This window comes from Chenopodium album, chromosome 5 (assembly GCF_948465745.1).
Source record: "Chenopodium album chromosome 5, dcCheAlbu1.1, whole genome shotgun sequence".
NCBI classification, from domain to species: domain Eukaryota; kingdom Viridiplantae; phylum Streptophyta; class Magnoliopsida; order Caryophyllales; family Amaranthaceae; genus Chenopodium; species Chenopodium album.
Genome location: NC_137838.1, coordinates 57,422,350 through 57,432,895, shown reverse-complemented (window position 1 = coordinate 57,432,895; position 10,546 = coordinate 57,422,350). Strand labels below are relative to the sequence as shown.

General features: G+C 35.5%; 1 long non-coding RNA gene across 2 annotated transcripts; it reads right to left on the bottom strand.

Moving 5' to 3' along the window:
• Nucleotides 1-7,156: 7,156 nt before the first annotated feature.
• Nucleotides 7,157-9,533, bottom strand: LOC145630781 (uncharacterized). Of its 2 annotated transcripts, XR_014112247.1 has the most exons (5): nucleotides 9,221-9,533; nucleotides 7,820-8,075; nucleotides 7,689-7,741; nucleotides 7,530-7,589; nucleotides 7,157-7,438 (listed from the first exon to the last, which is right to left on the bottom strand). It is a non-coding gene; the product is annotated as an uncharacterized LOC145630781 (long non-coding RNA). The 2 variants fall into 2 exon arrangements; XR_014112246.1 differs by lacking the exon at nucleotides 9,221-9,533 and having other exon boundaries at nucleotides 7,820-9,197.
• Between the last annotated feature and the right edge of the window lie 1,013 nt (nucleotides 9,534-10,546).

Below are 10,546 nucleotides of genomic sequence, written 5' to 3'. Positions count from 1 at the left end.
TTTTCTTTGAGAACCATTCTCAAAGATTTCCTTTACCAATCGTGGAAAGCAATACAGTTTGATTTGGAATTCTACAAATATAAGTGCAAAGCATAACCATTTATCAAGTAAATAACATAATAAGTTTGAAAATTAAAAGGTATTCATGCAAATCTTCAATCTTATTAAACGTCTTATCCACGCATTAAAATTGTCCCCGTTTATCGAGAATAAGTCGATTCCAAGATCCAAAGAAACAAAGAGTGGTTCAGCATGCTTTGGCATGTCTTAACACTCAATCTCCTAAGGTAAGCAATGCTTTGCTAATGGCTCCAAGCCACTCTTGGTTGAATAAATCGTCACATCTAATGCTCTCTCAACAATTTATTCACTTTGCCACAACAGGTTACGACTCCATCACTCATATCGTTGAGTAGAACGAACACCAACTTGCATACCCGGTATGCCTTATGCTCCTAGGAGAGGTAGTGATGCCTTGCTTTGGCGTAGCCCACCACTACCCTCGTTCGGCTGGTAAGTGTTGTTTTTGAATGGCAAGTTTTACTCAATATTTAGGGACCTAGGGTTTCTATGTTGGTTGATTTAAGTGAACTTAATTAATCATCACAACATTCGAAATCCTAAACATGCATCAAACATATAATTCATATACATAAACATATATATATATATGTCGAAGAATATAAATATAGATGCATTTGGAAACTAGCATGACCCCTTGAGATCTTCAAATCTTCAAAAGGACTTCATTTGCAACTCCATGTCTACATCTTCCAAGAACCTCCATCTTCAAGACTTGACCATAATTAAATACAACTACTAGTATCTACGATTAGGACTAAGCTAAATATTAAGGTACAAAAATACTTAACGGTACGCAGACCGTATTTAGATTTACAAAAATACATCACGAATCGCAGTCCGTATTTTCTATCCTAATCGGGCGCCACTAGTTGCCATTTCATAAAACCTTTGAGAGAATATACATTTCATTCATCCATTCAGTATTTGTGAATGACCCATGCATTTTACAACGATAAACAAGTAACAATGCATAAACACGCGTGAACTAGTAACTAATCTAGGTGGTTAATCCAATTAACACTCCTAATTAAAACTAGTCAAAGTTGTTTTAACCGGTTATGTAAATAAGCGTAATTAACATTTGAAGCTCCCACTAAATTCCGCATTCAACTTAATTAATCCAATTAATTAAGCTGGTAACTCCCAATTTTTGTCAAAATAAATTTTGCCAATGCCGCTCAAAACCGAGGCCTAGCCTCCAAAATTTATTAAAATAATAAAATAATTAAAATAAACAAAACGGCCAAAAAGCAAAATTTAAACGAGAGAAAAAAGATGCATAGACTACCCAAGGCTTGCACCCTTGAGCACTCACACGCACGCAAGTGCTAAGCGCTTGCCTAGCAGCCTCGGCCTTGCGTGCTGTGATGCTGGTGGGCGCTGCTTGGCAGCGCACATTTGATGCTCATCTAGCTGCAGCTGCCTAGCACTGCTGCTACGCCTAGCATCATCTCGCACACCCCTTATGCACCAAGTCAGCACACAGCTCCTCGCACACACCTAGCACCATACGCACCAAGCGCAGCAGCCTCGTCCCTCAGCAGCCACATGTGGGTTGTGCGAGCCAAGCTGGCCGAGAGATGCACATGGCTATTGTGCCTTGGTTTGCGTGCTTGTGCCTCGGGATTAATTCCCGATTTTGTGTGACATCTGTAATCAATTCTAAATTAATTTTATAATTAATTCATTGAGCAAAAATTAAAATTTAAACAAGTCTAACTTAAAATAAAATTTTCAAAGTGCATCTAACCAAAATAATTCCCAAGAACCATTCTTTAATTAAATTAGTTTAACTTGGTGCAACAAAAATAATAAGAGGGAAATTACTCACTATTAATTCAATTAGTTTAAATTAATCTTGAGTTTTTGACAAAATAAGAGGGAGTTGGAAAAATGAACATAAGTTCAATAAAGATTCCAACTTTAATACTTGTGAAACCTTGAAAAATTATATCTTCCAATATGAAGATAAACAATTTTTCTATCACAATGTTTCAAACTTTATGATTCCAATCAACAAAAAAATGATTAAATTAACAAAGTCTAACAAAAATTCATGGAATTTAGTAATATAAAGTTTCAATCACTTAACATAATTAAAGATTGAATCTTTAATACTTAGAAGCCTCAAAAAACAACAATTTCACACTTAATGCAATTAGTTTGCAATTATGTGAAAAATAAAACCAAGCATTCAAGCACAAATTACTACCAAGTAATCATGCCTAAAGAGGTTTAAAATTGCATATAAAATATGTATTAAACCAATTACATAACCACCATAAATATGCAATTAATTTTCAAGGTTAGAAAGACTTAAAATTTTTGTAAAAACGAAAAAAAAACCCTCGAAAATAGCATTTCTGGTCGTTTTTTGGCTAAAAATCGTTACCTAAAGGTTTAACCATTACCAGAACACATTTTCCACCCAAAATTCACTATTTTTGGGTCAAAACCTGGGTTCGGGGCTGAAGGTAGCTTAAATAAGAGGTTAAAATAGATAATACGAGCTACTAATCTAATTGGCAACTTAAACCAGAAAATTAAGCCACAAAAATCACCTTGAAAAATATTATGATTTTAAAAATAAACGAGCATGGCTCCGATACCGCTGTTGGGGTTTGGTAAGTCCAACTTACCGGGAAAACGACCCCGACCCAAAGAACCACTTGCTATTAATAAAACCATAAAGCAAAACAAATAAACATAAAGGGATAAAATCGAAATTTACCTTTGACGCGTTTTTCGCCCGACCTAACGGGCTCTTACTTAAAAGCTTTAACTCCGAAAATACCGAGCCTCCAACGGTATCCACCCACAAAGGACGAACACCGACTTTTGAGGTCCGCTACCTTGGAGTTAGAAAGGTCCGACCAAAACCCGAGTGATTAAATGAGTTCAAAGGTTTTCACAATGGTGATGCCTTTTTCAACTCTCACTCAAGTGATTTTCCCAATACCCCAACTTGGCTATTTATAGGGAAAACAAGAGAGTGAAAAAGCTCTCCCATCAATGTGGGAGAATCTGATTTTTCCAATTTATTTAAAAGCTAAAATAAAATTAATAATCAAACTAGTAATAAATCAACAAGTGGCAAGCTCATGAGAGAGGTTGGGTGAGGACCATTTGGAGGAGGGGGGGCAAAACTTGCTCCTCACTCCCTCTCCAAAAACCGACCAACACACCCATCAAACCTCCTCTCAAATCGCGCCACATGGCACCACACTTAGGCACCAAGGCACCCAAGGTGGGCTGCCATGCGCGGCTGCCATCAGACCCAGCACGCTAGCATGCGCGCAATGGCCCAGCCATGCTACTGCTAGCTGCTGCGGCTGGCGCGCATTGCGTGCTAGCTGCTGCGGCTGGCGTGCATTGCGTGCTAGCTGCTACGGCTTGTTGCGGCATGGCTGCTAGCCAATGCGCGCACAAGGCAGCCAGCATGGCTGTGCCTAGTGTTGCGATGCTATCATTGGTGCGCTAGCAAGCACCAGCCAGCCTAGGCTCGGCTTGGTGCGCATGCTAGCCACCATGCTATATCAAAATTCCCCTAACATTCGGTTTGCTCGGGGCAGTGTGATGCTAGGGGTATTTTGGTCTTGTTGATTTATTATTATTTTCATGTCTCGTCTTTTACTATTTTTTTACTCGACTTCCGACGCTTGGTTTCGACGCTCTAAGCTCGAATTTCCAATGTCTAAATATTTAACACTGGCGCGACGAATTAATTTCTTCCGAATTAATTCGTCGAGTCGGTTCGTATATTTGCTAGGGTATGACCTGAAGGGTTCAACCAAGATTAAGCTGTAATATTAATTATACATTAATATTACTGATCGGAAACGGCTTCTACCCAGGCATTCCGATCAAATGACCTTACTGGATATATTAGCTTTCTAATAATTGTGAACCCGCTATCATAATAATACACTTGTTCGAAGGACACCATTCCTTACAATTCCTACATGCCTCAGCAACTTTCTGTGCTCGATAAAATTTTCCAGTTTCGCGCAGCATTATTTCAATCCTAGTTGTGAAAGATATTCCTCAAATTTCCTACGTGTAAAAATTCTATGTTTTAAACTCATTACGGATGGTCTTTCCAATGTGATCTTTTTTATGCATATGACAAAAATTTTAATCAAAATTACGCACATGAAATACTTAGAACTTTTCGAGTCTCATCCACTCATTCTAAATCATTGCCAAAATAAATTTCAGGAATTCAAATAGAAATCCACCCAGTGGAGTCGCCAAAAACTGTAGGGAATATTTCAAGAATTACCCAAAACTTGAACCCTACTGTGATCATACACTAAAGTACGGTGGCGTCCAAAGGGAAAGAAGATAGAGCAAAAGAGTCGCCAACAAGTTTTAGGAACTTGTAAACCGTTCACGAGGCGAAGGTTACACCCCTTAACAATCCAGGAGATCGTCAACTCCAATTGGTCTGGAACCATGACTGGTAGTTCGAGGATGAAAGTAGAAATCCAACCTAAAAGAATTGAACCTGCCCTAATAATAGGCCTCTACTTTATTCTGATCGTATTCATGTGCGCTTTCTGACTAACATGTAATCAATAGGATTAACCCTAAACCTGTTTATCTATGTTGGTTGAATATTAATGTACAAATAAATCTATTATTGGCGATCACTTGAATTATAATCAAATTAACCCTTAACAAGATTATTGATTATTTTATTAAGCGTGATTACAAGTACAAATTCCCTTTAAACATGCACAGTAGGCGTGATCAAGCAATAACAAATAAATATAATCAAGCAACATAATAATAATCATAATACTAATAAAAAAAATCATAATAATTATAATTAAAATAATCATCATAAATTATAACAATTATAATCATAATTAACATAATCCTGTTAAAGCATAATAGTAATACGAAGATCCTAGGCATGATACTAACAAGATTAATAACAAACCCTAGCTTGTCACTAAGCAATAAAGATCAAAGCTTTAACCCTAACATGATACTAACATGAATATTAGGAAAGAATATAGGAAGCATCGAAGGAATCATAATAAGCATATTTGATATTAAAAAATATAGTTGTTACCCTAAACATGATACTAGGAATCATAATTACAACCTAGACATGATTTCTATATCATAATATCAATAAAATCAACTAAAGCACTTACTTTGATGCCTCGTACCTCTTTCTAATAACAAATACACACATTAGTAACTTCAAGGAAAATAATAAAATCAAACAATTAAATTAAATAATTGAAAGAGATATTTGGGTCCAAACCCTCAGAAATTAAAACCTTTCACGTCAAGGGCGAAAGCAACTTCGAACTTGGCTAGGTGTTTCTAGATCTTGTGAATGCGGAATTTTGTATGAGAGAAGCTAGAGAGAGAGAGAGAGAGAGAGAGAGAGAAGAAGAAGAATCTTGAAAACTAGAGAGAATTAGAAAATTAATTGTTGTTGATGATTCTTGATGATCAAAAACGGAGATTTTAGGAGACTATTAATAGAGAAAATCAGCCGACGGATAGAAAAACAAATCAGAGTTTCGAAGAGAATAAAATAACTTTAGCGCTAGACGCCAGACAATAGCGCTTGACGCTAATCCTATCGTCAGGCGCTAGAAAACAATTTCACGCGTTTTCTTATTTTTGATAAAATTTAGCCGTACAGAAGGGCAAAATCGTATTTTCCTTAAAAACACTTCTTTTATTCTAATTAAAACTCTAAAAAGTCAACTAAAGTCAATTTATCAATGCTAATTAAATTAGGAATGAAAAGAACTTTCTAGAAGAAAATAGAAGATTAAAATCAATTCTAATTGCATCAAGAATGATAAATCAATATTAGGTTGTCCTCTAGATCATTGGGCCGCACATAAATATCAAACCGGGCCCATTTTATTAATTTTGCCATAACTTCCTCATTATTCATCGGAATTGGACTTATAATATATCGTTGAAAAGCTCTTTTCAAGCCTCATCCAACTACGCCATTATTGGACCCTTGCTATGGACAAAACCAAACTGGATTGGCTGTTTTCTTAAAATAAGTTTTCAAAAACCGAGAAAAAGAAAAGAAATAAAAGCTAACCGCAACACTAGACTTTCCACACTTTCACTTCATTCGATTATGATTCGACGTGAATGGTACTCATCACCGGGTTTCTTTTTAGGGAGACACAAATGGGTGTCTACAGCAACTTTAGGCATGTCTTGTAGAGTAATAATACCAAAAGGAGTCGTAGATCAACGTTCAAGCAATGACGCCGCGATTTGGACTGCAGCGCCACACTGTGTTGTGCTCTGTCGTCTTGCGCGCAAAGTGCGGCGACAGTCCTGTTGCTTTGGCGACAGTTCGGTATTTTGCTCGAGTCATTACTATGTGTCTAATTAAACAGTTTGCTAATCAATTCGATTATTTTGTTAATAATAATACCTTGTTAAATCCTTAATTGAGTCTAGGCACTAATTCTCATGGTCTTACACAAGAGTCAAAGCATGTCACTTGCACTCAGAATATACACTACTAGAAATTCCGTGGTTTTTGGCGATTTTTAGGCTTATTTTTGACATAATAAAGCGTCGGAATTTTTTTTCTCGACGCTTCTAAAAAGCGTAGAAAAAGTGTGAGTCGAGAAATTTGTTGGACGCCTAAAAGCATTGCGATTCTCGAAGCTTTTTATTGTCCAAATTTTTATACGAAGCGTCGAAACATGTATAGTTCGCGCACTTTCTCATGTTTGGCGATGCTTTTTCTTGTCTATTATCACAAAATTGAGACGCTTTTTTGTGTCCTTAGATTTATGTATTAGATGTCCTCTATTTTATCGACGCTTTTTTCTGTCCATATTTTTAAATTTAGCGACGCTTTTTCTAGTCCATACTCTTTATCAAATGTATCCAATGTGGAGAATATTTATCTAGTAAAAATAAAACTTAATTCAGTCATTGGAGATTAATATAGTTAGCAAAGATACTCCATATCAGAGTTTTAAAAAAATTAAGAGAAAATTTTACTCAAATTCACTTTTATTCATAACTAATGAAGAGTAAAACTTGGTATATGTACAATACAGTGCCAAAAACCAAGATATTCTGATTTTTTTTTTATCTAAGCTAGAATAATAAAAGAAAGTACAAATACATTCTATGTATCACTAATCTTGTACCAGAAACATCAGTGTGACAAGCCTCCACCACTAGCCAACCATGACTGATAAGATAATTAACCTTTGCAGTTTGCACCCTGTATCAGGGGCAACGAATAGGGGACAAAAGGCCTGTCAAAGTAAGGCATGGGCTGAGATTTCGGGACGAGTTCCTTTCTTAATCTTCTTATTTCTTCCTCATCTTCTAACTGTTAGAGCAAAAGAGAAGTTTCTGACTTAATTTACTACGATCATAATAATACTGATTATGTTCTGTTTATCAATTCTTTTGTAGTGTACCTTCTGTTGCCCCTCTCTATCCAGTTTGTATTGCTCTATCAACGTCAATTTTTCAGAAATCTGGTAATTGAATCACAATTACATTAGCAACATATATGATGCATACTATGATTACCAAAAGTACTTAAAAGAAATTAATTCAATAATCATTAAACATACCTGGTTTGACCACGAATAGGTGAGCTTATCGTTGTCCAAGCAAAATCCTAGAGCTGTATAGGATTAATAATCACATATGTGCAGATTCAATCACCAGATTTCAATAACTTGCAAATTCAATTACCAATTACCTGGTGGTCAATTATCACACATATGTGCAGCTTTAGGTCGATTGGCCTTGTTATGTCTTTAATTGGTGGCTTTATCAGACACCATATATGAACGTACACGTCAAGTTAGCATTTGCTGAATTATGACGATGATGATGAAGACAATGAGATCAAAACCAAACATGTCAATGAAGTTTTTTAATTCCAGCCATTCCTTTGTACATGTTCTCCGGATTCCTCATATTTGCACCAATCTACGATACCATAAAACAAATCCCTGGTAGTAAATCATTAGTGAAAACCAAATGTCCACAATTTAAGATGATAAATGATCTCAAGCTAACATGAACTTGACTGACAAGGATTAAGACATATGTCTCCAACTCTTCATTAATTTACTTAAAGCATGAGTGCATGACATACAAGTCATGTTCCACAAAATGAGTAAACTTAAGTACTACAATAACTCATGTGACCAAGTGCTAGACTGTCAATTATATATATAAAAAAAAGGTCCCAAATGAAATGTCAAGTGTCTATACAAGTTCAATTATTGAGAATCCAACATGGGTATTTGAGGTGTAATGAAGAGTTTAGAGTAACATAACCAAAAAACTAACAAAAAAAAACAAAAACTGTGCATATATCTGGAATTACATATATACAAGATCTTTCATTAAAACAATGCTTAAAATAAGATTATATTTCATTTAAACATAGATCTTTCATTAAGTCATGATAAATGGCTAAAGACGAGAAGCCATTGAGAATTGCATTACTATCTCTAGTCAGTTATCTTTTATGTGTTTGAGAACTCTTTAATTATTTCTAAAATACAAAGAGACAATGTTATGGAGTCCTCACAGAAAAAGTTATAAATGTATAGAAAGTCACCAAAGAAAATGTCCCAACCTTAAAGATTTTAAAACTAACAAATCCACTAGATGCGGTAATTCTTTTGGCTATTGCAACTACGACCTCATACTCTCATAGACGCATATAGATATCACCACTCAAAACTACCATCTGAGATCCACACCCAATAGAGGTGATGTTGCTTAAAAGCCATCATTTAGGCAACCAAATTGACCAACATTTTTCATTCAAGCAAAATCCTAGAGCTGTATAAGTAATTTATAAATTCAAAAAAAGGTTTAATTTCTTTTATTGATTCATGTCTAGTAACACAATACAGACACAATCACAACCACAAACACACAACCAAGAGATAGGACACAAATAGTACACATCCATGAAGATAGCTAAGGCAGCTCAATCAACAAGGAAAGGCAGTAGCATGTTTGCAAACACCTCAATGCACGCAGACGCAACACCAAACAATAACAACAGCATCATAAAAAAAGAACAAAACAGAACAATTAATAACAAAATCAACAACACATACATTCCTGCAGCACCAACCTATTCGTTTCTCAGCCACCTGCCATGAGGCTGCCAATATGGTTGCTATGCCAGGAAGACAAGAGCAACAGAGATGTCAAGTAGGCACCAAATTAGCACAAAATCATCAAGTGGAGAATAAACTCCTTCAAATCCTCTTAATCACAGCCCGTTAAACATCCTGAAAAAAAATTAATGGAAGAAAGCAAACCAAAAGAACTTTACCATTGTATTTGATGGATAGATTTAGAGAAGGAATTAATTAGTCAATTGAAAAATCATATCAGAGTTGATAAAATTACAAGTAACATTTGCTTGGTAAAAGCTACAGCCAAAGATAAATTGAATTTGATTAAAATAAAGTAACTAACAATAAAAAAAATTATATCAAACAACCGATTAAATACAGTAAAAAGGAACCGTTCTCAAAATCTCAACTTTTCTTTAGAAAATTACTTCAAAATTTCCAATTTAATCGATTGTGTATAAACTTCTTTTAAATTCGCACATGAAATCTGACAATACTATTTCTTATAAATGAATATTTACCCAGACTCATTGCAAAATGAAGCATAACAATATATAATAAATCCCTATAATCTTTGTTATTCATAAATCAAACAATATATGATAATAATTTTGTAATATTGTTGAAATTAGGTTGCTAAAACGATTTTATAGACTTCAATCAAAAGCAAAATTCGTATTTAATCGAAAATGATTGATGTACCTTTGAAACAGCAACGGCATAGACAGTGACAAAATTAAGTAGAGAAATTTTATCAAGCATTAGGGGAATTGCAGGAAGAATTAAGATCTGGATTAAGATTCCATAAATCTCTCGAAGATGGCGGAAAAGTTAGGGTTGAGAACTGAGTAATCTGAATTTTTTTTTTGGTTTATTTTCCGCTTAAAATTTAGGAAAAATTCACTTTAATAATCCCAACTATGGGCGATTTACCTACAATAATCTCAACTATCGTGTATTATACAATAATCCCAACTATGCCCTGAGTTTTCCTCTACCAGTCCCAAAAACCGGTTACCTGCTAAAAGGGTAAACAACACGTGTCATAACATGATTGGCTTAATATACAAAAAAATAAAATAAAAAGAAAAAAATATATCAAAAATTATCCCAGCCACCCCCTTCTCCCTTCAGCCACCTTACACCCACCGTGAAACCCAAGACCATGGCGGCTCTACCTTTTTTCTTTTCCCTACACCGCGGCTCCGCCGCCTCCACCGTCGCCTATCCCCTCCGACCAACCGCAGCAGCGCAGCCCCACCCGATTGACCCGAAGAACACCCACGAAACTCCTTCTTTCTCTCTCCTCCGCTGACGAA